Source organism: Prionailurus bengalensis, chromosome D2 (genome assembly GCF_016509475.1).
Source record: "Prionailurus bengalensis isolate Pbe53 chromosome D2, Fcat_Pben_1.1_paternal_pri, whole genome shotgun sequence".
Lineage (NCBI taxonomy): Eukaryota > Metazoa > Chordata > Mammalia > Carnivora > Felidae > Prionailurus > Prionailurus bengalensis.
Genome location: NC_057351.1, coordinates 52,260,478 through 52,283,261, shown reverse-complemented (window position 1 = coordinate 52,283,261; position 22,784 = coordinate 52,260,478). Strand labels below are relative to the sequence as shown.

At 44.4% G+C, this 22,784-nt stretch overlaps 1 long non-coding RNA gene across 1 annotated transcript; it reads left to right on the top strand.

The window, feature by feature from the left end:
- The first annotated feature begins 8,352 nt into the window (after positions 1-8,352).
- Positions 8,353-21,773, top strand: LOC122493028. The gene is made up of 3 exons (XR_006299803.1): positions 8,353-8,459; positions 11,300-11,370; positions 21,490-21,773. It is a non-coding gene; the product is annotated as an uncharacterized LOC122493028 (long non-coding RNA).
- The last annotated feature ends 1,011 nt before the right edge of the window (positions 21,774-22,784 follow it).

Here is a 22,784-nt window from a genome sequence, read left to right as displayed (position 1 = left end):
TTGGAGCCTGACATGGGGGCTTGATCCCACAACCCTGGGATCATGACCTGAGCTGAAATCAAGAGTCGGACCTCAACCAACTGAGCCACCCAGGTGCCCAAGGAAAAAAAATACTCATTTTAACAAGTTCTTGAGAGAATTAAATGAGAAAATATGTAAGAAAGTTTTCAACAAATACCTAACATCAAAATCAGATTGAAACTACCAGGGACCAATCTGACTTTGTGTGTGTGCACATGTGTCTTTTCTCAGCACATTCAGCCTCTTACACAGAGTAACACAGGAAGTAATTTAGACTTCTTATATTCTTGGCAACACTTGCCACTTTCCCCTCTGGAAGGTGGGAAAAGGTCTCCGGAAGAGTACAGAATAGATTACTCTTTTTCCTTTATGGAAATTTTATAGGAGGAATGTCCAGTATTTACCAATTTACAGCTTCTCTTCCTCCGTGGTTCTTAACTTTAGTTGCACATTAAAAGTACCTACATATCTTTTTTTTTTTTTTTTTTTTTTTTTAGATTTTACTTTTAGGTGATCTTTATACTCAACATGGGGCTTGAACTCATGACCCCAAGATCAAGAGTCACATGCTCTACCAACTGAGCCAGCCAGACACCCCACCTACATACCTTTAAGAAATACTGAAGGGGCACCTGGGTCCGACTCTTGATTTCAGCTCAGGTCATGATCCCAGGGTCATGGGCTCAAGCCCCATGACAGCCTCTGCTCTGAGCATGGAGCCTGCTTGAGATTTTCTCTTTCTTTCTCTCTTTCTCCCTCTCCTTCTGCCCTTCTCCCCCACTCAGACTAGTTAGCTCTCTCTCTCTCTCTAAAATTTAAAAAAAAAAAAATTCTGAAGCCTGGTCCTTTCCCAGACCGGACTGAATTGGTCTGGGGAGGAGGCTGGTATTCTGATTGTTTATAAGCCCCACTGGTGATCCTGAAGTGCAGCAGGCTTGAGAACCATGGCTGACGTTGCAAAGATGGCTTTGTCCGCCAGATGGAGACAAAGCACTTCTCTGTGCAAAAGGCTCCACACATATAAAACCCATTCTCTGACTTTACATCTGTACCAGCTCCAATTTATGTAATGTACCAAGCAGGGCAAACATGTGGGAAGATAGGTAAAATTATCCATGGTACCGTTGCTTGCCAACCAAAGATATTCTTGCCGCCACTGGGGAAAATTCCAGGAACCAATTTAAAAAATAACATGTGGCTAAAAATATATTCTATTCCCCCAATTACCTGAGCTAGCATCTAGAAATATTTTCTATCCTTTCTGAGTTCATTTTAATAAAATAGACCATATGAGCCGACACCAAGACTGAAAATAAAAAAGGATAGGAATACAATAATAGAGTGGAAATTTTTGAAATATGACCACCCCCAAAATTACACAAATAGAAATTGACATCCGTATGAGTAAATTAGCTTAAGGTATGCTCACAGGATTTTAAGAAATATGTAGATATAATAATGTAACTTACATTTATTCCTAAGTCTGAAATACTTGATTGGCAAGTCTTGCTTTCATTTCTCCCATCTCTAAGCTCTATCATAGAAGCTTTAAAAGCTACAGGCTTGTTTGGTGTCCTCTTGTAGCTGCAGATGGTCAGTGAGATGTAGGTAAAAACCAGTGAGGAGCGCTTCCCTTCCAGAATAAAACGACAAAGACATAATTCAAGAAATTTCTTTTCTCCCTTATTCCTCCTTGTTCCTGCCCCCATCTTCTTGGGGATACAAAACTTGTAGGTGAAACAATTATCACTGTCCGTGAGATGACAAGTATGAAGACAAAGCCAAGATAACTACAGAAGACAGGCAGGAGGAGCCTGGATCCTTCCTTGATGAACATTATCTGAGCCAAAATGCATAATTGAATGTATTACCTGACTATAGAATAAATGGTTTCAACAGAATGGTGCTAGAAAGTCTAGGAAATCCCCCCACCCCACTTGGCATAGCCTGAGATTTCTTCAGGGTACCACAAGGTCAAAGCACACAGAACCCTGCTGTGACTGAACACACAATCAACAGAATAGAAAAAATAAACCAAAGAGTAATAGGCAACAGGTGTTTATATCAACATAGGCCTAAGTTGGTCTTAAGGATAGATGACTAACAACAGTATCTAGTTGGGAAAAGAACTGGGAAGGAGTAAGATTTCTACATTTGATTGAGCAGAATGACATTTTGCTATTTGATGGCCAGGATATTCAGGACAATTATTCTTCGGCCCAGAATGGGAGGATTTCATGGAGGAGAATTTCACAGAATTCAGGGGCTGTTTAGAGAACCCTCAGGCAAAATAGGGGGAAAGACATTATAGGCATATAATTTTGCCTTGGGAAGGTCATTAAGGCACAGGTGGGCCCTCCCTGGGGCACAACCTTGAAATGTGTCCCTGAGCTGTGTCATATGCCGGCTCTGTGAGCAGCCCAGGGGGCAGTGACAGTGTATGTCTAGAAGACAAAGGTAATTGACTAGGAAGGAGGAGGAAGTAAATCCCTTTAAATGTGTAACAGTCATGAGGGTTGGTCCCTGAGGCTCTTCTCACTTTCATACTTTATTACTTGCTAGAAACTCACATCTTTATATCCAAACCTATTCTGACCCCAAGATTCAAACTCATTTCCTGCTGCCTCTGATTATCCACACCAGGATCATTTCAGACTGGCCGTGTCCAGAAGGGAACTCATTCAATTGGTGTCTTTTTTCCTGTATGCTCCCATTCTCATTATATATAGATAGATACTATCTATCTATCTATTTACCACTATTTAATTACTACTTACTCTACTTACTGTGTGCTGACTCTGTGCCACCCCCACAGCCAGTGCTGGTGATGCCAGGGCCTGCAGACCTCACGTGGTTCTGCCCCTACATTTTCAGTCCAAGAGGTAGGCTGCTACTGAACAAGTAAGCACACAATATTGACATATTTCAATCTGTGATGACAAAGGAAGGCGCACAGGATGCAGTCTGAGATTAGGGGAACTTTATGTCTCTTTCGGCAAAAATTTCACTCACCTGGTCACCCAAGCTAGAAAACCAGGCTTCATTCTTACCCTTCCCTCTTACCATTCATACAGAACCAACCACATCTCTCCTATTTGATCTTGTAAATATTTCTCAAACCCCAAACCTCTTTCCCTTCCTGATTACCCTCGGCAAGATTGTCTCTGTCTTCTGTATGGACCATGCACTGCTGATGCCAGACTTTGTACACTTTTCCCCTTGCCCTGCACTCCACCCCCATCCCTTCCCAGACTGCTCCAGACAGCGTTATCCAAAACCTGCATCTGACCGTGCTGCGTTTCTGCCTAAAGCTTTTCTAGACGTTTCCTATTTTATGTCAAAAATCAACCTACTTTTTAAAAATTAATAGATTTTATTTTGGGGGGAGTAGTTTTAGGTTCATAGAAAAATTGGGCAGGAAGTACAGATTCCAGAATATTCCATTCTCCCCCATCCCACCCCCAACGTGATTTAGTTTATTATTAACTTCTCACATTAGTGTGGACATTTGTTATAACTGATGAATCAGTATTGATTCATTATTATTAATTAAAGTCCAAAGTTAACATTAAGGCTCACTCGTTTGTGTTGGATATCCTTTGTACAAAGAGTTTTTGTATAAACACGTGTCCATCATTACAGAACCAAACAGAACAGTTTCACTACCCTAAAAATCCCGTGTTCTACCTATTCATCTACCCCTCCCCCAGAACCTCTGTCAACCACTGATCATTTTCTATCTCTAAAGTTTTGCCTTTTCCAGAGTGTCATAGTTAGGATAACTATGTAGTCTTAGTCTACTACACAGTATGTAGTCTTCAGAATGGCTTCTTTCACCTAACAATATACATGTACGTTTCTTCCAAGTTTTTTTTTGGCTCAATTTCTTTTTGGTTCATTTCTTTTTATTGCTGAATAATACTCCATTATTGGATGTACCACAGTTTATCCATTCACCTGTTAAAGGACATCTTGGCTGCTTCTAACTTTGGGAAATTACGAGTAAGACTGCTGTAAACATGCATGTGCAGCTCTTTGTGTGGAATGAGTTTTCATCTGGGGAACTACCAAAGAGCATGACTGCAGAATCATACAGTAAAACTATGTTTAGCTTTGTAAGCAACTATCGATCTAGCTTCCAAAGTGGCCTTCCTCTTTCACTCTTCCCACCAGCAATAATAGAGCTCTCGTGGCTCTATTTTCAGGCCAGCATTTGGTGTTCTCAGTGTTTGGATTGTAGCCATCCTAATAGATGTATAGCAGTATCTCATTGTTTTAGTTTGCAGTTTCCTGACGACATTTGATGTTGAGCACATTTTGATCTGCTATTTGCCTTTTTTTGGTAAGGTATCTGCTCAAATGTTTTGTCCACTTTCTTTTCTATTTTTAATGTTTATTTTTGAGAGAGGGGACAGAGTGCAAGCCGGGGAGGAGCAGAGAGAGAGGGAGACACAGAATCTGAAGCAGGCTCCAGGCTCTGAGCTGTCAGCACAGAGCCCGATGTAGGGCTGGAAGCCATGAACTGTGAGATCATGAGCTGAGCCGAAGTCTGATGCTCAACTGACTGAGCCACCCAAGCGCCCCAAGGATTGCTTGTTTTCTTATTACTGAGTTTTAAGAGTGGTTTGTACATTTTGGTTATAAATCCTTTAGCAGATATGTGTTTTGCCAGATATTTGCCAGATATTATTACCAGATATTTTCTCCCTGCCTGTACGTCGTCATTTCATTCTCTTAATGGTTTCTTTCACAGAACAGACATTTTTAATTTTAATGCAGTCCAACTTATCAATTTTTTCTTTCATGAATCTTGCTTTGGGTTTTGTATCTAAAAAACTTATTGGGGTGCCTGGGTGGCTCATTTGGTTGAGCGTCCAACTTTGGCTCAGGTCATGATCTCGCGGTCTGTGAGTTCAAGCCCCACATTGGGCTCTGTGCTGACAGCTCAGAGCCTGGAGCCTGCTTCAGATTCTGTGTCTCCCTCTCTCTCTGCCCCTCCCCTACTCATGCTCTGTCTCTCTGTCTGTCAAAAATAAATAAAACATTCAAAAAAATTAAAAATAAAATAAAAAATAAAAAACTTATTGCCAGCCAAGGTCACCTCAATTTTCTCTTATACTATCATCTAGAAATTTCTTTTTTTTTTCAACGTTTTTTTTTTTAATTTATTTTTTGGGACAGAGAGAGACAGAGCATGAACGGGGGAGGGGAAGAGAGAGAGGGAGACACAGAATCGGAAACAGGCTCCAGGCTCTGAGCCATCAGCCCAGAGCCCGACGCGGGGCTCGAACTCACGGACCGCGAGATCGTGACCTGGTTGAAGTCGGACGCTTAACCAACTGCGCCACCCAGGCGCCCCTAGAAATTTCTATATTTTACAGTTAGAAGTATGGTTCATTTTTAAATTTACTTATTTTTTAGTAATCTCACCAACATTGGGCTCAAACTCATTACTCTGAGATAAAGAGCCACATGCTTTTTTGACTGAGCTAGCCAGGTGCCCAGTATGGTTCATTTTTAGCTAAATTTTGTCAAAAGTCTAAGGTTTGTGTCTAGATTCAGATTTTTTGGCATGTGAATGTTCAGTTGTTCCAGGACCATTTGTTGAAAAGACTATCCTTCTCCATTGTATTGCCTTTGCCCCTCTGTCAAATATTAGTTGACTATATTGGTGTGGCTCTGTTTCTGGGCTCTCTATTCTGCTGCATTCATCTATTTGTCTATTCTTTCACCAATACCACACTGTCTTGATTACTGTAGCTTTGTAACCTCTTGAAATCAGTAGTGTCAATCTTCCAACTTTATTCTTTAATATTGTTGGGGGGGTGCACCTTAGTGGCTCAGTCAGTTAAGTGCCTGACTTTGGCTCAGGTCATGATCTCAGAGTTCATGAGTTCGAGCCCCACGTCAGGCTCTGTGTTGACAGCTCAGGGCCTGGAGCCTGCTTCAGATTCTGTGTCTTTCTCTATGCTCCTTCTCGGCTCTCTCTCTCTCTCTCAAAAATAAATAAAATGTTAAAAAGAAATTTAAAAAAATTTTTTTGGATTCTGGATCTTTTACCTTTTTGTATAACCTTTAGAATCAGTTTGTTGTTATTCACAAAGTAACTTGTTAGGATTTTGATTGGGATTGTGATGGATCTATAGATGAAATTGAGAAGAAGTGATATCTTAACAATATAAGTCTTCTTATCCATGAATATGGATTATCTTTCTGCTTATTTAGAACTTCTTTGATTTCTTTCATCAAAATGTACTGAACACTTCACCCAACAATAGCAGAATATACATTCATCTTAAGTACAAATAGAACGTTCTTCAGAATAGATCATATGATAGTTCACAGATCAAATACCAATAGATTTTAAAAGACTGACATCATACAGAGTATCTTTTCTGATCACAAGGGACTAAAACTAAAAATCACTAACAGAAGAAGAAAGTGGAAAACTCTCAAAGGTTGAGGAAGAAATCACACTGGGAAATTAGGAAATATTATGAGACAAATGAAAATACAATATACCAAAAATTACGAGATACACCACAACAATGCTAAGGGGAAAATGATAGCTATAAATACACATATTTACAAAGAAGAAAGACTCAAATCAATCACCTAACTATACACCTTAAAAAATTAGAAAAAGAAGAGCAAATTAAGCCCAAAGATAACAGAAGGAAAGAAATAATAAAGATAAGAGAGGAGATAAATAAAATGAGAATAGAAAAACCATGGGGCGGGGGGTGGAGAGAAAGAAATGGAGAAAATTAACAAATCCAAAATTTGGTCCTTTAAAAAGATCAACAGAATTTGTGGGCATAGAGTTGTTCATAACATTCCTCTGTTATCCTTTTAATGTCTGTGGGGTCAGTAGCAATGGCCTCTTTTTCCTTTCTATTAGTAATTTGTGTCCTCTCTCTCTTTTTCTTGGAAAGGAGCCAGTAGCTTGGCTAGGTTTATTGATTTTACTGATCTTTTCAAAGAACCAGCTTTTGGTTTTCTTGATTTTCTCTATTAATTTCCTGTCTTCAATTTCATTGATTTCTGCTCCAATTTTTTTTCTGCTTCAATTTTTAAAAATTTATTTTCTTCCATTTACTTTGGATTTAATTTGCACTTCTTTTCTAGTTTATTAAGGTGGGACTTAGATGATACATTTTAGATCTTTCTTCCTTTCTAATATATGCATTCAGTGCTATAAATGTCCCTCTAAGCACTGCTTTTGCTGCATCCCACAGATGTTAGTAAGTTGTATTTTAATTTTCATTGAGTTCAAAAAATTTTTTAAATTTCTTTTAAGACTTCTTTGACCCGTGTGTTGTTTACCCTTCTACTATTTAGGGATTTTCCAGCTAGCTCTCTGTTATTAGTTTCCAGTTTAATTCCATTGTGTTCTGAGAGCATGCTTTGTTTGATTTTTATTCTTTCAAATTTGTTAACATGTGTTTTATGCCCAAGAATATGGTCTATCTTGGTGACTGTTCCACATGAGCTTGAGAAAAATGTTATTCTTGCCCTGGTTGAAGTAGTCTATAAATGTCAATAGACCCCATTGATTGATGGTGCTGTTCAGTTCGTTCAACTATAGGCTTACTGCTTTTCTGCCTGCTGGATCTGTCCATTTCTGACAGAGGGGTGATGGAGTCTCCAACTTTGTGGATTGGTTTATTTCTCCTTGCATCTCTACCAAATCTTGGCTCAGCTCTTTTGATGCTCTGTTGTTAGGTTCAACCACAGTAAAGGTTGTTATGTCTTCGTGGTGAATTGACCCCCTTTTCATTATGCAATGCCTCTCTTTATCCCTGGTAATTTTCCTTGCACTATCTCGGTCCCGGAAGCCTTGCACTTGGCCACTGCAAAGTCTGGCCGCGGAAGGCTCTTCATCCCTTTTCAAAGGAATGGATTGTCCCTCTTTGTCTGAGGTTGTTTTAGATGACCTGCTGTCATCCACAGAGGAACAGCCAGGAACCAGTCATGAAATGTCAAGTGTCAGTGTCAGAATTCCAGGCCTTAATCGCATCCACATCCACTCCCAGAGGGGTCTTTCCCCTTGGCTTACACTCTCCACGTTCTGCAACCACCGCTTGCAGTTCGGCCCGGGGTCTTTTTACCTTCAGTGGGCAACTTGCAAATGAATTTTTCGTTGTGCAAGGTGTCTCCTGGCGCTTCAACGCCTTCTGCAACTCCGCCAAACTCCGCGGCCCCGAGTTCCCAGTCCGAGAGCTGAAGCTGCCGCCAAGAGGACATCTTCATCTGGGCGTGAGGCGGGCGGGCCTCGCGCCCCTAGCGGCGGTTAAGGATATTGATACGTTATGAAACTGCCACTGAGAAAGCCAGTCACCCTGTGGATGTCCACCAGAAACAATTCAATTATCGCAGAAGGACTGGATCTTATTTTGGGTACCTACCTGGCAATCTGTTTAACATTGGAGAAAGAGGTTGAATTTTTTTAATATACTCTTTACCAAAAAAGTGAGAATAACTAATTTCTAGCAATGAGGCTGCAAGTCCAGATTTGTGGGTGGCATTTTGACGTGATTTACTGAGGCACTGAGGTTTTAAGGTGCTGGGACGTGGGCTTAGACTTTGGAGCCAGACAGATGGGTTTGAATTCTGGTCAGACATTTATTATTTGTACTACCTTAATGCCAATTTCTTTATCTTTAAAGGATGGCTCAATTATGTCTATGCAAAGAGCAGATCAATCTTGGTGAATAATAGTGGACTATTATCAAATTAATCAGATGGCCACCCCAATTTAGCTGCTGCTTCAGATGTCTTTTCACTGTTGAAGCAAACTGACACATTATTTGGTGCCTGGTAATATCTAAGTTGGAAATAATTTACCTCCTGAATGTTTGCTTATATATATAAATAATACATGTCATTGTAAAGAATTCAAAACATAAATAGAATCAGAAAGAAGAAAGTAAAGGTAGCCTGAAAACTAGATCCTAAATTACCCACCAGTATTCGGGGAGCCTAGTGGACAAGAGGGCCAGGGGGTCTCACTGTCTGGTGTGCAGATGCTCACTTGTTGCTGTTTTCAGCTCAGCTTGCTGAGTGCATGGAAAGCCTCGGGCCCTGAAGTCCAGAGTTTCATTTGTTTGATGAACATCTCCAGAGAGTAAACCTCCAATCTTCTGCCAGTGGGGAGTGAATATAGGCCTCTAACCACTCTGTATTCATACTTCCAGGGACTCCCCTGATTTTTTGCCCGCCTGTTCTCTCCCACCACATCCACCCTACCCCCACCCCATCCAGGCTCCCTGGTGCCTCCAGTTCCGAGCTTGAGAGGGGCCGGCCGCTGCTGTCTTGGGCTTTGGTTTCCTCACGTTTGCTAAAAAGTCACTACTCCTACCTCTTGCTTCCAAAATGTTATTGCTGTTGTCTCCTTGCCACTTCTATTTACCCTTGTGGTTTGACCTTTTAATCTAAGTCATAGGCGGGAGTAGAGGTAAATGTCCATGTCCATTTTTTGATGATTAGAGGGAAATGTTTCAAAATTCGTACGTTTTACTTCATTATTTAAGTGTAATCCAGTGCCCTAGATCCCTTAGAGCAGAGTAACCATTTTACTGTGTGTGTGTATTGAGGATAAGAAGGCATCAGTGCTAGACTTGGATGCTTAGCGGAACCTTAATTTTATACTATTACTTAATGACAGTTTTAATCTCCCTTACTCCTTTCCCTTCATATTTTATACATAGTTAAGTTTTGAAATCTATTCTTTCACATATTGACATAAAATCTGTGTCAAAGTTTTTTTTCTTTCCAGAAACAAATAGAACCTGCTTTGCCTCGAATATAAAATTTTTTCAACATACAGTAAGACCTCTTTGTTAAACATGTTTTTGTCCTACTTACATTAAGAAAAACTAAACCTTAGGACTCAGTCAGTTAAGTGTCAGACTAACCAGCTCTTGGTTTTGGCTCAGGTCATGATCTCATGGTTCGTGAGTTCAAGCCCCACATCAGGCTCCATATTGGTGGCACAGGGCCTGCTTGGGATTCCCTCTCTCTCCTTTTCTCTGCCCCTCCCCTGCTTGCTCTTTGATCTCTCTCAAAATAAAAAAAGAAAAACTAAACCTTAAAAGCTAAGAAAAAAATTGTAAAGAAAATAAAATTTACCAAAGCTCTCACAGATGGAGAGTTATAAAAATAAATCTATAATCATTTCCATTTTTATTCCCCATTTCCTTCTGATAGAATGTAAAAGTGCTTATGTCCGTTTATGTCTGTAGTCCAAACAAATAGAACCAACCAATGTTAAGTGCCAATTTAATTCAAATATAGTTGTTTGTTTATTCCAGATTCTCTTAGGTACAAATAATAGAAATGTCCCTCAAACTAACTGGTATTAAAAAAGTAATTTGTGGGGCGCCTGGGTGGCGCAGTCGGTTAAGCGTCCGACTTCAGCCAGGTCACGATCTCGCGGTCCGTGAGTTCGAGCCCCGAGTCGGGCTCTGGGCTGATGGCTCAGAGCCTGGAGCCTGTTTCCGATTCTGTGTCTCCCTCTCTCTCTGCCCCTCCCCCGTTCATGCTCTGTGTCTCTCTGTCCGAAAAATAAATAAACGTTGAAAAAAAAAATTTAAAAAAAAAAAGTAATTTGTGGGGAGCCTGCATGGCTCAGTTGGTTGAGCTGCCAATTTTGGCTCAGGTCATGATCTCACCACGGCTTGTGAGTTCAAGCCCCGCATCAGGATCTGTGCTGACAGCTCAGAGCCTGGAGCCTCTTCAGATTCTGTGTCTTTCTCTCTCTCTCTCTCTCTCTCTCTCTCTGTCTCTCTCAGCCCCACCCCCACTCACACTCTGTCTCTCAAAAATAAATAAACATTAAAAAAATTTTGTTTTAAAAAAAGGTAATTTGCTGGAATACCTGGGAATTCCAAGGGTTTACTCAGCTCTAGTAAGAGCTGGGTCAAGGGGGATGTCAAATGATATTGTCAGGATTTGAGTGTTTATTCTATCACAAATATTGTTTTATAAAATTTTTATATGCTTTTGACAATATTCAAACAAATATCTAAACAAGTGTTTTCATTTAAGGTGGTTCCCTCAGGAGAGTAATTTTTCTCTTGAATTTTCCTTCTGGTAGTGTGCATTAGAGCCACAGAAGGAAATCAGTCTGGTAATCTCCTAATCATAGGACATTTGCTGGGCCCCATCCGATACACTTTTTCTTATGGACAATTGTGTGTATATTGTTTTAAGGCTGCTTAGCATCCGCTGGCCCTTGTATGTCATTGTTGAAAATGACAAATGCTTCCTTCCCTAGGTTCCCTTGCAGCTACAGCATGGTCAGGTGACTTGCATTGACTTGGAAGCAGGAGCCAGGGACTCAAAGAGGTAGGGACTGGGAGCCTCCACTTGGACTGGGTTCCTAGGGCAGTCGTGGCCGTGGGGCCGGGGTGGGATGCAGGGTACAGTGCTGGGGGGGTGGATGGTGCAAGCTGTAGAGTCTTTGCCTCGCTGGTGGTGATAGGGATGTCCACACCTGATGAGTTGTGCCATGCGGTAGTGGGCATTGATTCGGTGTTTCGTAGAACCTGACTCTCTATGCACACCGGCGATTTGGTGATCCGCTCAGTATCATGGTCATAAACCCCTTTTCTGCCGAAATCAATCTGAGTTGGTTTCTGTTGCTTACAGCTGAGACCATGAACCGACGGGCCTCCTCTTCCTCTGTGATGTGTCTCCTTTAGCTCTATATTTCACAGTTTGCATCTTAGATGGCTTCTTTTGGCCTCTGCTACTTGGCCCTTCTGATATTAGCTAGAAGAGGGGGTCTGGGAGAAGAGATAGGAGAGGATGGAAGGCCATACTGGGCCTGGGAGGCAGAGGGCCCTGCAGGAGGCCCCTGGGACATCAAGCCCCGAGGGCTAATTCAGCAGGTACAAGCTGCCAGTCACAGGGCCATGTTCCTCTTCACCTTTGGTTCCATGACCCTGGTCCAATCCATCATCTCCACTCACCTGGATCATGGCAATATTTCCTGGTATTTCCCCACTTCTGCCCTGGTCCCCTAAACACTTTAGCAGACACAGGGATCGCACTGAAACATCAGTCAGCTTATGTCAATTCTCTGTGAAAACTCTAGTGTCTCCCGATTCCTCTCAGATTAAAAGTCTTACAGAGTCCCTTCCCCCACCCAAATATTCTTTTACTTTCTGTTCAATCCTCAGGAGAAACTAAGTGCTGGAGGGATGCTGGGTGGGGTGGGGCCCTGGCTGGGGTGCCCCAGGAGCCAGGCCATGCCCTCCTGGACCTGTTGGAGCATCGGGGAAGCTCCACAGAGCAGGAATAGGCAGGGTGGGGAAGGGGAGCCCTAGATCTGAGCCTTATTTCTCAAGGACAGAAACAGCCGAGAAATAACTTGAGGGATGCAGCAGCCACCAGCCGGCGGCCATAACCATCCATTCCGACACCAGGAGCGAGGCTAGCAGACCGGGGGCCTCGGTGGCCGCTGGCCTACGGCCTCTAGCGCACACAGTGGAGCCTTGCCTTTGCACCGGGAGGCCCCCCACTGTCCCGGCTGCTGGAGTCGCCGCCACACGCAGGGAGGGTGGCGACGGGGCCGCCCAGCTGGGCTCCCGCAGCCTCGTGAGCTCTCACTGGCGCCGTGTCTGTCCCCCCGCAGGGTCGGCTGCCCTCCGCGCAAGGCGGCGGAGACGACGCGGCGGAGGAGCAGTGCCCCCAGACTGCGGTGTGGCCGTCCCCTCCCGTCCCGGCGGCCGCCTCCCGAAGCGGCTCGGCTCGGGAGCCCCGCGGAGCTGTCACTTCCGTCACTTCCGTCACCTCCGTCCTGCACCTGCAGCGCTGGGAGCGCCGCGCGGTCGCCGGCGGGTCTTTCCCTCGGTGTCACCGGCTCCGCGGCCGCGCCGGGAGCGAGGTGTCTTCCCTCTGTCTTTGCTTTCAGGTTCTTTTAGGTTCTAACCGGCCACCCTTGGACAAAGGTTCCTCCTAGAGATTTGAACTGAAACTTCCCAAAGATGCCCCCAGTGGCCCCCTGCGGGCAGCGGCCCTCTCAGGGAGAGGCCAGGGTCTCACTTAGGGCAGAGGCTCTGGGTCTAGCACCTGCTGGGCTGCCCAGCATGGGGCCTTCCCTATGGACACTGGGTCTCCACCATCCCTGCGACAGTGTGGGTAGAGGGGAGGCCACCAGGACCTGCTGGGGGGCCGTGCTGGACAGTGGCTCCTCGCGGGGACTCTGCAAGGGCGCAGCCCAGAGGCCTGCCTGGGCCTGGGGTTCCTGCAGGGGCCCTGAGGGATGGTGGCGGTGGCAGAAGCGGAAAGCCTCCGCCCGGGACCCCGGCTGGCTTAGGTTGTCTTGGCCGTTCTGCATGGAGGCCTGGCCCAGGCCGCTCTCTCCCAAAGTGAGGAATTCCTGCTCTGATTCCTGCTGGTGGAGAGGTTGGTGACAGGGCAGGGGGGACAGGGTGGTCTTCCCCTCAGGCGGGTTGGCAGAGACCCCTGTGCGTCCCTCGGAGTCAGGGACAGGAGCCGCTGTTGGTTAGATCAGCTGAAGGCTCAGGCTTCAGGGCGGGAGGTCGCCCTCGGGTCTCTCACCCCCCAGGAGCAGGTAGGTGGCCATGGCCTCATCGTACTTCCGGCCTGTGAGTGAGTCCCGGGTCTCTCCTTCCGGGGGTAACCCACGGGCACCCCGAATTCAGCCGCCCAGGTCCTTGTAGTCACAGAGGGGCTCCACCTGGGCCTTCAGGCCCTCAGATTCATGACCCACAGTAACCCACGGAGTCTTCCTAGTATCCCCCACCTGCCCCTCTTACCGGGTGGGAAAGAGCAACTTCTCCAGCAGATTTCCACCTTCCATGGGCTAGAATGGAAGGTGCTCTGTTCTGCTCAGCACCGGCTGGCATAGCTCCTTGGAGCTCTGTCCCTCAAGAGGCAGGAATGTGTTGACCCATGTGTGTGGAAGGACTCCCTGGACGAGCGGGGGGGGCGGCACACGGGGGGCTGCCACAGAAGGCATCCGGCTTGTTGAAAAAGGTGAGCTTGTTGCTAAAGCCTTCAGCCTCTTCTCTCTCCTACTGCCGTGGGCCACCGGGTGCTCGAACACCTTTCCTCCACCAGTGCCCCTCCTCACGAGGCCGGCAGTTTCCGCAGCCCCGGTCACTTTAAGTGTTTCGCCGTGTGGAGGTGATCTGCCCTTCACGATTCCTGCTTTGCGGGGTAGTCTCTGGAGGCTGGCGGAGTTCTGTGGGGTCTCAGCAGTGATGTTCACGGCCATCGTTTTCCCGGTCAGGACGTGCTGGGCCAGCCTCACCACAGCCCCGTTACCCTGGCCAATGGCTTGAGGACACCGTTGTCTGAGTCTCTCCTCGGCAGAGGTGACTGAGAGGGGGCCCCGCAGCATGTTGGGCTTAATGCTGCACTTGGAGTCAAGGTGTCCTAAGGTCGGCTCACATTTGGAAAAGCTGGTGACAAGTTTGGTCCAGATCACCTCAAAAGAAAACCAGTTCGAAGTTCTCCTGAAGAACTAATCTTGGTAATGCAGTCAGAATACGATGACAGGCAAAAATAAAGAAAAGAAAATATCAACAAACTAAAAAAAAAAAAAAAAAAAAAAAAAAAAAAGAGTAAAAAGAATTTTAAAATAACAGTAAAAAGAAAAGGAAAAAAAGAATGGGGCAGGGGGGAGGAGCCCCCAACAACCAAAATAGACCAAAATGCCAAGGAGAAAAGAAACTAACTTTGGTCGAAGTCCTTGACGTCACTGAAAAAACAGCTTACTGAGCTGGTAGCAATAACCTAGGCCCAACTAGGGATTTATTTGGTTATTGGAATTCCAAAAACAATAGCTCCATATGAGATCATAGGAAGAAACAGACCTGTCAACAAGGTTGGGTGGGGATCATCCACGATGACCTCACTTTTTGGTCCCAAGTGAGACCTTTGACTCTTTTAAAATTATTGAGGACCCCAAAGAGCTTTGTTTATATGGGTTATGGCTATTGATATTTATCTTACTAGAAATTAAAACCTGTGGGATGTTCAGTGCCTTTTTATTTCTAGATTGAAAAGCTACTAATTTTGGCTTTTAAAGAGCTTACAATGTCTACATTTAAAATATTCAATCCCTTTAAATGATTTCAAAATGGTACCACAACTTAACTGGTGTCATGATCCTGTATAAAAATGTTCTGTTGGATAAGATACAATAAGGTATCTGTAATGCTGAGGGGAAGATAGCTGTCATCGTGTATTTCTTTTATAGTTTTGCCCCATTTCTTGGGAGTAGATTCTCACCCAGGAGCTGGAAAACTCACCTTGTCAGTTTCAGTGTCTTTAACCTTAGAGGTTGCAGCTGTGAGCTGAGAAAGCACATCTTCTACTCTTTCTTTTCCAGGCAACAATACCCATACTCTGTATTGCTTTTATTCAGCATGGGATGGGGGATAGGGGCATCTGCATGGTGAACATGTCATTGCTTACCTTTGAGAAGGGAACTAAGATGCGTGATTTTTTTTTAAATGTTTTATTGTAGCGTAATATACAGAAAAGTGCACACATCATCAGTGTGACACTTGGTACGTGTTCACAAATTGAACACATGTACTTAACTAGCATCCAGATCAGGAAACAGGACATTATCAGCTCTTCCCACTCTTCCATCCTCCTTTCCAACGACTTTCACAGTGGTAACCAACAATCTGTCCTCTACAGGCACAGATTAGTTTTGTTTGTTTTTGAGCTTTACATAAATGGAGTCACAGGATTTTTTGTGTCTGCTTCCTTTGCTCACTATTTTTGTGAGATTCATCTGTATGGATTACTTTGTTATTTTAAATGCTGTATAGTATGCTATACTATATGCCATTGTTTTTGCTGTTACTGATCCCTTGGGTACTTCTCAGTTTTGGGATGTTAAGAATAGTGCTGTTCTGAACATTCTTGTTCCAGTCTTTGGTGAACATTTACATGGTTTTCCGTTGGATATATACCTAGAAATGGAATTGATTGCTTAAAAGGTATGCATGTTTTGAGTTTTAGTAGACACTGTGCCAACTTACTCAACCACCAGCAATATATGAGAGTTCTTACCTCTCTAATAACTAGTATTGTTTGTCTTCTAATTTTAACCTTTCTATGGGTGTGTGATAGCGTAGCATTGTGGTTTTAATTTGCATTTCCCCGATGATTAAGGAAGTAGAAAACCTTTCATATGCTTCTTGACCATTTCCTTTTCTGCAAAGTGCTTGTTCAAGGCTTCTGCCCATTTTTCTGTTGGGTTGCCTGCATTTTTCTTATTGGTGTATAAGTATTCTTATATAGTTTAGGCATAGATTCTTTGTTGGATATGGCCTTGTAAGTAGCTCCCTTCCTCCCCATTCATCCCTGTTACTCTCTGATGGCCATCTCCTGCTATTTTACCCATTGATCATCCTTTTCCAGCCATTGGCTTCTCATTCCTTGGGAACTTGCCCTGCCCCAGGCACACTCCCATCTCAGCTTTACACTAGTTCCCATCTCTGCCTGGAATATTCTTTCCCAGAGATTCACATAGGTCTCTTCCCCATCTTCTTCAAGTCTTTGCTCCACTGTCCCTTTCTTGTTGAAGCCTTCCCTGATCTACCTATTAGGTCTCACAATACTCTTCATACATCTATCTGCCACCCTTATCCATCACTTAAAAAAAAAAAAACAGGGGCACCTGGGTGGCGTAGTCGGTTAAGCATCCGACTTCAGCCAGGTCACGATCTCGCGGTCCGTGAGTTTGAGCCCCGCGTCAGGCTCTGGGCTGATGGCTCGGAGCCTGGAGCCTGTTTCCGATTCTGTGTCTCCCTCTCTCTCTGCCCCTCCCCCGTTCATGCTCTGTCTCTCTCTGTCCCAAAAATAAATAAACGTTGGAAAAAAAAACCAAAAAAAAAACAAAAAAACAAAAAACAAAAAAACTTTGTACCAACAAAATTTTCAAACATGTATAAAATTAGAATAGTATAAAGACCTTTCCTCATGTATCTATTATCCAGATCAACAATTAGCATCATTTTGCAATCTTATTTCATCCATAACTATTTCAGTCTATATCTTTAACAGATTAAGTACTTTTTTTTTTTTTTTTTCAACGTTTATTTATTTTTGGGACAGAGAGAGACAGAGCATGAATGGGGGAGGGACAGAGAGAGAGGGAGACACAGAATCGGAAACAGGCTCCAGGCTCTGAGCCACCAGCCCAGAGCCCGACGCGGGGCTCGAACTCACGGACCGCGAGATCGTGACCTGGCTGAAGTCGGACGCTTAACCGACTGCGCCACCCAGGCGCCCCAGATAAGTACTTTTTTGAGGGAACACAATCATCACACCATTATCAAATCTAACAAAATTAATAGTATCATATAATGTTAAGCTACATTCAAATTTCCCAGTTGTCTCAGAAAGGTTATAATTGATATGTTTGAATAAAGGTCCACTCAGTCGGTTAAGCGGCTGACTTCGGCTCAGGTCATGATCTCGCGGTCCGTGAGTTCGAGCCCTGCGTCAGGCTCTGTGCTGACAGCTCAGAGCCTTGAGCCTATTTCAGATTCTGTGTCTCCCTCTCTCTGACCCTCCCCCATTCATGTTCTCTGTCTCAAAAATAAATAAAGGTTAAAAAAATTTTTTGAATAAAGGTCCAAAGTACACACATGGCTTTAAATTGCTTCCATGGCAATATCACCGTCCAAAATGCTATATATTTTACATATTTTTTGCTTATTGCCTATCTCTCCCAAATGAACACCAACTCCAAGTGAGGAGGATTCGGGTTTTGTTCTTTGCTAATTCTTCAGCACCTAGTGGTCTTGAATAAATGTTTGTAGAATGAATGAACACAGTTGGCAACATGGACCTAACAGCCTAAAGAGTATGCGTGTTAATCTGTTGCTTTCCAGCTCTAAAATTTTGGACAACTTCGTGAGCTTCAATTTTCTTATCTGTAAAATGGGCCAAATGCTGACTCTGCAGAACTATTATGGCAATTAGACAAAGTATGTGTACAGTGCCTGGCATCCAGTATACTCTGTTATGTTCATTGTAACTGCCTTTTTAAGGCATAAGCAGATGAAAGTTGTGTATAAGGAATTTAAGGAATTAGGCCTTGCCCAAAGAGGTCTGGCTTTTGTCCCTGGTTCCTGGGAGGTAACCTGTAAACCCTTAGAATTTCCCAAGTGTCTGTTATTCATGGTAGGCCCCTTAGCTCATCCCTGATAGTTTATGCTAAGGTGTCTCATGGTAGGCTGCTTAGGCCATATGATATGAACCTGACCTCCAGGGAGTGGAGCAGGGCTAGAGACTGAGCTCGAATCTCATGGGCAGTTAGTCACTCATATAAGGCCCCAATAAAACTTATAGACACTGAAGCTTGGGTGAGCTTCTCTGGTTGAACACAATATCAATGTTAACACCAGGAGGGTAATGCATTCTGAGGACGATGGAAGCTTCACATTCAGAACCCTCTCAGACTCTATGTGTCTCTTCTTTTGGATAATTTTGATCTGTATCCTTTCCCTGAAATAAACTAACTACGAGTATAATAGCTTTCAATGAGTTCTGTGATTTCTTCTAGCAAATTGTTCAACCTGAGGGTGTTTTTGGAAACCTGAACTTGTAGTTGGTGTCAAGGCAAGCAGGACACCTAGGTTCTAGTCCAGGCCCACTAACTGGCTGTGTGAACTAGGACAAACCATTTGGCCCCAATGGCCTCAATTTGCTCAAATGTTAAATGAGGAGGATAAACCAAATGATCTCTTGGTTCCTTGTTAAATGAGGTTCTTTTCTTCTCAGTGAGTATATGTCTCTGTCTCTCACATGGAAACACACACACACACACACACACACACACACACACACCCCTGTGTGCAGAAGCTAGTCACTGTTGGGTGAAGGCAATAAAAGTCCCTCTTCCTGGAGCAGTTGAGTTGAGCTGACCTGATGAATTAATGAATTGACCTGATGAATTAATGAATTGACTCTTTCCTGTTCCTGGAGAGAGTCAGCTGTCTTTGCTTCCTGGGTTGACAAATGTATGCAGATGCTGGGACCACAGGGCCATTGTGACTAATGAAGTGCACTCTGCTTTCTTCACATGCCTCCTGAGGCCCTGCACAGAGATTTGCATCACACCAACCCTCCTGACCCCACCTCCTCATCTATCTCATCTTTTCCCTGCTAGTCTCCCGCTCCTCATCTTCCACATCTCACTTAATGCCTTGAGGGAAGAGGGGCACCTAGGGTTTCCCTGGGAACCCCAGCTACTCCAGAGCCAGGCTTTGAGTCTTGCGTATTATAACACCTGCTACCCATCCTTGAGTACTTGCTATTAGCCAGGCGGAGCCTTTTCATAATTCACGCATTTCATCTTCTTAGCCCCGAGGGAGAGAGATTATTATCCTCATTTTACAGATGAGGAACCTGAGGCCAAAGTGGTTCAACAAGTAGCCCAAACACACTCAAAGAAGTAAATGTGAATTCAAACCTGGTGGATCCCAAAGTCTTATTCATTCTGTTGTTCTTTGGGCCTCTTTGACAGTGGGGTGGCAGACTTGAAATTGGGGCTGGTATGGTATGGGAGGTTGATTCCCGTCCCAATTTTTTCACCTCTCTGTATCCACATCTTTGGTAGTATCCTTCCATAATGGCCTCACAAGTTGCTTCAGCCAACAGATGGTGGCAGAAATGCCAGGTATAAGCCTAGGTCTCCAGGGCCCTTACATACTTATGTTCTCTCTTTCTTGGGTCTCTCTTACCACCTACCAGAGAATAATGGAGCACATGAGGGGCAGCCCAGTCGTCTCAGGCTTGTGGGCCATCTAAACCAGCCTGCAGACCTGCCTAAACGCAGGAGAAAACTCAACCACAATCAGCAGATCTCACAGCTGATAACAGTTGCAGAAATGATCCCAGTCAAGACCATATGTACCACCCAAACACCTGTAGACTTACTTGTGGGCAATCATAAATTCTTATTGTTTAAAGCCGTTGGGTTTGGGGTGATTGGTTATGTTGCAATAACTAATTGAAATATGAAGAAAACCTAGTTACAAAATTCAATTTTTTTAGAGCAGATAGAACTTCTAAAGTCGTTAGTTCCTCTGATTTCTTCTCTGGGCCCTTACCATTCCCCTTCCCTGTGTTTCTTTATACCGTGTCTCCAACTCCAAAGTAACCCAGCCCCTGGCTGGCCATTGAGATGAATGTTCCAGTCTTTCTGTACCCTACTTGTTAGCCTGCATGTCCTTCATGCTCCACAGTAGGTCACCCTCCTCTCAGAAGCCCACGGTATTTCCTTCTTTTTAAGGCTGAATAATAGTCCGCTGTATATATATGCCACATTTTCTTTATTCATCTACCGATGGTCTCCATAACTTGGCTATTGTGAACAGTGCTGCAGTGAATGTGGGAGCACAGATACCTCTCTGAGATTTCACACACAGATGAACCTGTGGACATTATGCTACCTGAAATAAGCCAGTCACAGACAGGACAAATCCTGAATGATTCCATTTATATGAGGTACCTAAAACATAGTCAAACTGATGGAAACAGAGAGTACAATGGTGGTTACCAGAGGCTGAGGGGAGGGGAGAATCAGAAGTTGTCATTCAACAGTATAAAATTTCACTTATGCAAGATGAATTAGTTCTAGAGATATGCCATACAGCATAGTGCCTGTAGTCACCAATACTGTGTTATCCACTTAAAAACGTGTTAAGAGGGGCGCCTGGGTGGCTCAGTTGGTTGGGTGTCTGACTTAGGCTTGGGTCATGATCTCGCAGTTCATGAGTTCTAGCCCTGCGTCCAGGTCTGTGCTGATAGGTCAGAGCCTGGAGCCTGCTTCGGATTCTGTCTCTCTCTCTCTCTCAAAATAAATAAACATTAAAAAAGTTTTTTAATTAAAAAAATGTGCTAAGAAGGTAGATCTCCTCTTAATTGTCCTCGTCACAAAAACAAAACAATAAAACAAAAGGACACGAAGTGATTTCATGTCTTATTACTTTGATTATGGTGATGGTTCTGTGGATGTGTGCCTATGTCCAAACTCATCAAACTGTATATATTAAATATATGCAACTTTTTATATGCCAAATATACCTCAAGGGAGCTATTTAAAAAAAGAGAGAGAGATTGGGGCGCCTGGTGGCTCAGTCGGTTAAGCGTCTGACTTCTGCTCAGGTCATGATCTCACGGTTTGTGGGTTTGAGGCCCGCATCAGGCTCTGTGCTGACAGCTCGGAGCCTGGAGCCTGCTTCAGATTCTGTGTCTCCCTCGCTTTCTGCCCCTTCCTGGCTTGCGCTCTCTCTCTCTCAAGAATAAATAAACATTAAAGAAAAAAAAAAAAAAGGAAGCAACAGCCCAGGAAACAGGTGAAGCCAGTTCTGTCAGCACGACCCTATGCTGTGGGCTTTCAATAAGTTGGCCTGTTGGTTCATAGGAAACTGGTGAAGCTGTTTCTCTTCCTCTCATCTTTAGCGTCGGGGAGGCAAGGGTGGCTGCTGGAGAGGATACCAGAGTTCGAGGAGCAGAAGCCTAGGAAGCAAGGGAAGCACCGTCTCCTTCTCGGCCTTCAAGCCTGGGCTTCGGTTCCACATCCTGCCTCTGGAGGCCCTGCTGGAAGTAAGTGCTGCTCTCAGGGCCCTGAAAGTAGCTGGTGGCCTAGGCCTCTGGATCAAATCCCACTTCCTCCCTGTACTTGTAATCCCTCCCATTCTTTCTGGGTCAAGGAACCTCCATTGCCTCAGATGTACCCAGGTACAGGTTCCAGAACTGCCAAACTGTCTTCTTCAGAGACCTTTGAGCTGAAGCAGAAAGTGACGACATCACATTTCAATAGGAGCCCTCTGGTTGTTGGTCTGCAAGGGAGGGAGGGCAAAGCAGGGAGGAGACCACTTAGGAGGTGGAAGATAATGGCGCCTTAGATTTGCCTTGGGCCAGGAAGGGGCCAGCAGTGCAGGGAGGTGTGGCTGGATGGTGGATATGTTTTGGGAGTAGAGCCAGCAGGATTTGCTGATGGATTAGCCCTGGGGAGTAACAGAAGGCTTCAAGATCTGGGGACTGAGCTGACTGGAAAGGCGGAGGTTAACAGAGGTGGAGGAACAGGAAGAGCAGGTTGGGAAGGGTTGGTGGGGAGATAAGGAGCTCCCACGGTTGGCCTGGGAATCCAGAAATCAAAGCCCTGCTACCAGTTCTGCCAGGCACGTGTCACAGCGCTTACTAACGACTTCTATGGACTAGGCCCTCTTATCGGCACTGGAAACACATCCTTCTGTTCTTGTTGCTGCGGCCCCAGAGGGCAGATTCAGCCCTTGCTTTTCAGATGAGAGGAAGTGGGCTCAAAGAGGTTAAGTGATCTGCTGCCTGGGGGGCACATAGCAGAAGAGCCAGGGCTCACACCCAGTGCTTCTGACTCCAAAGCCCCTGCTCCGGAGCAGGTGCAAAACCACCTCCTGATTCCTACGTTCATGTGACTTGCTGGATCTAATTAAGGGGTCAGTGGGGTAGATCGCCGTGTCCTGACTCTGTAAATGTGCCTGGTGTGGACCTACGCCTCCCCGTCTGAATGAGGACGTTTAGTGCTGACACTTAGTGCTCCGGCTTTGGGAAATAGTTGTGGTGAAAAGCAGGACAAGGAAAATGCCAAGATGACCCACATTCTCAGCTTGAGAATATTGTGATGTATTATGAATGGGTCCTTCTGAAGTCTGGTTTGAACACCTAGTTAAATAATTCATTCTCTGATATGAGGCATTTTGAATGATAGGCTCTAA